This window comes from Triticum aestivum, chromosome 3A, assembly GCF_018294505.1.
Source record: "Triticum aestivum cultivar Chinese Spring chromosome 3A, IWGSC CS RefSeq v2.1, whole genome shotgun sequence".
In the NCBI taxonomy this organism is placed as follows: Eukaryota; Viridiplantae; Streptophyta; class Magnoliopsida; order Poales; family Poaceae; genus Triticum; species Triticum aestivum.
The window spans coordinates 22423445-22426541 of record NC_057800.1 but is presented as its reverse complement, the minus strand read 5'-3'; positions in this window follow the sequence as shown (position 1 = coordinate 22426541).

Below are 3097 nucleotides of genomic sequence, written 5' to 3'. Positions count from 1 at the left end.
ATTGATAGGTTTAGTTAGTGGTTGGTTTAGGTTAGTGCTAGATTTAGGTTTAGATAATTAGAAGAAGAAGAAAGTTGAAAAAAGGAAGAAGAAGTAGAACAAGAGGAAAAAGGAAAAAAAGGAAGAAGAATAAGAAGAAAGTTGAAAAACAGAACAAGAAAGGAAGAAGGAGAAGAGGGGGAGGAGGAAGGAGAAGAAAGAAAAGGGAGAACAAGAAAATAAGAGAGGTGGAGAAGAAGAAGATGGAAAGGAAAAGGAAGAATGCATCATTGTTTAATTGTAGAGGCTGATGATCGAAAAGTTGACCTTTCTTAGGAGTAGCATCTTCAAATAAGTAACCCTTCATGCCTTCAAATAAAATAACAGAACGACATAACTCAGAACGGTAATATAACCAAGAATGCATCTTCGAGGACGGGAGCTTTTTTCAAGTGTTTATTTGCTGCTTCCTCATAAGCAACGAGACATCTCTGAGGACAGAACATCATTTTAGTAGGATGTAACAATCATTAGTCTTCGAGAAGAATGATATTAAATAACATAGTGGCCTGTGATGTATTTTCGTACCGAAAATGCATTTGGCACTAGTCCTCGCTTCACAACATCATGGGTGGGAAGCGGGAACTTCGGAAGTGCATTGGTGTAGTTGATTATCTTCTGCTCAAAATTTATGCTGCTATAATGTTGTATGATAATGTTGTAAGGGTACTAACTGGTCTCTTCTGTTGCTTATCAGAGATGGGGGGAAGCAGCCACCGCCGCTCTGCCTCACCGGAGTACGAGTTGGATGCTTTCGAGTTCTTCGGTATCATACTTGGGACTTCAGTATCAGCCACGAGGCAGGTATATAAAACGAGATATCTCCCCTTCACCCATCTCATTATGATAACTCTGTTGTTTGCTACATCACTCCTTGTCCCAAATTGCAGAGGCTGCCTAACACTTTTATGAACATGCTGGGTGAAGATCCGCCAGATAATGTGAAGCTCCGACAGGCCGGCAGCGGGGTTCGCAGGCTGTGGGACGTGGAGTTGGTGATCGAGGAGGGCCACATGTACCTGTGCCGTGGATGGGAGAAGTTCTACAGTGCCTACGACCTATGAACCAGGTACTTTCTTCTCTTCAGGTACGACGATGACGCCACAATGCTCATCGTGAAGGTTTTCAACGCGACTATGTGTCGCATGCGCTACGCTGACGACGAAGATGCCAGTGCGTTCTGCCTCTTCTTATTCCTCTATATTTAGCTTTGTCCCACATCGATTGTTAACGGTCATTGTTGCATTTGGACAGGCAATGGGAGCAGCAGTAGCGACACTGGCTACAGCCAAAGCAGCAGCGATTATGGCTGTAGCAAAAGCAACAGCGATTCTGGCTTTAGTGAAAGCAGCAGCGATTCTAACAGCAGCAAAGACAACAAGAAGGATGATCCGGACTGCAGTGCGGGAGAAGAGGAGCAGAGTGGGGATGAGGAGTTGCAGGATGACGATGGGCATCAGGCTGAGGATGACCTAGCGCTGGTGGTGGCTGACCAATGGCAAGAGATGGTGGTGGCTGACCATGGGCAAGAGATGGTGATGGCTGAGGATGACCTAGCGATGGTCGTGCCCGTCCTGCCTGAAGGTGTCCTCACGATGGTGGTGGTGCCTGACAATGACCACGCACCGGTGGTGGCGCCGGCGATCCCACAGCTGGGCAACATGAACACGCCAATTGTGGTAGAAGACTACATCCACAACTGCCTCCACCGCCTCGCCGCTCTTGGCACATCAGGCTGAGGAAGGAGAAGGAGAAGAACAATGAGAACTGAACTATGTCAGGTATGTCAGATCTCCAAAATGATATATATACTTAGTTACCTATGTTATCTCTAATATGCTTAGTTTCCTATAGGTTAGCTCTAAAATTACTTATGTTAGCACAAAATGATCAATTTACATAATAAGCTTATAGTTTTCTTCTTATTCTTCTTCTTTTCCAAAATGACATATGTTAGCTTCATTTTACCTAAGTTGGCTCTAATATGCTAACTTAGAGATTATATGCTTAGTTTCCTATAGGTTAGCTCCAAAATAATTTATGTTAGCACAAAATGATCAAGTTTACATAATAAGCTTATAGTCTTCTTCTTATTCTTCTTATTCTTCTTCTTTTCAAAATGACATAGGTTAGCTTCATTTTACCTAAGTTGGCTCTAATATGCTAACTTAGAGAGCTTATATGCTTAGTTTCCTATAGGTTAGCTCCAAAATTACTTATGTTAGCACAAAATGATCAAGTTTACATAATAAGCTTATAGTCTTCTTCTTATTCTTCTTATTCTTCTTCTAGTATTCTTCTAGTATTCTTTTAGTCTTCTTCTTCTTCTAACTTCTTGTTTATCATTTTGCATATTTGATTTAATTCACGAAAGCTTGCATGGATTGAGTGCTTCTTTTCCATTTGTATTTTTATTTTGTATCAATGTGAAACTTTTGTGAATTGATGGATAACGGTGTTGGATGAACAATGTGAAACTTTTGTAATATGTAACGATGGAACTATGTGTTGGCTATGTATGTATATATGATGAAACTTGTGTGTTGGATATGATTGTTATATGGATGCTTGTTGTATATATATATGTGTGTGTGTGTGTGTTGGATATCTCACATGTGAAATAGTGACCTGAGATTAAGAAAAAACGAAAAAAAAAAATTATTACTAATGGCGCACTTCCATGAGGTGCGCCATTAGTATACCAGATACTAATGGCGCACCTGTGGTGCGCCATTACTAAAATATTCTAGTGGCGTGGTACTAATGGCGCACCATTAGTAGGCCTTTTTCTAGTAGTGCCCCTCCCAAGCTCCACGCCGGCGCTGGAGCAAACGCCATCGCAATAGCGGAGTCCGAGGACACAGGTCCACCACGAGAATGCCGCCACCGCCACGCCATCCTTGCTTGAACAGTCTGGTTTCCAAATCCATCCCAAAAAGGATCATCTCATTGAGGAAGGATCTGAAGATTTATTAGTCGGCGCCGCCATCGCCATCACCGAAACTATGACGATGAACAACCCAAAATTCTAGCAAAACTAACGCCTAAAACAATCCAC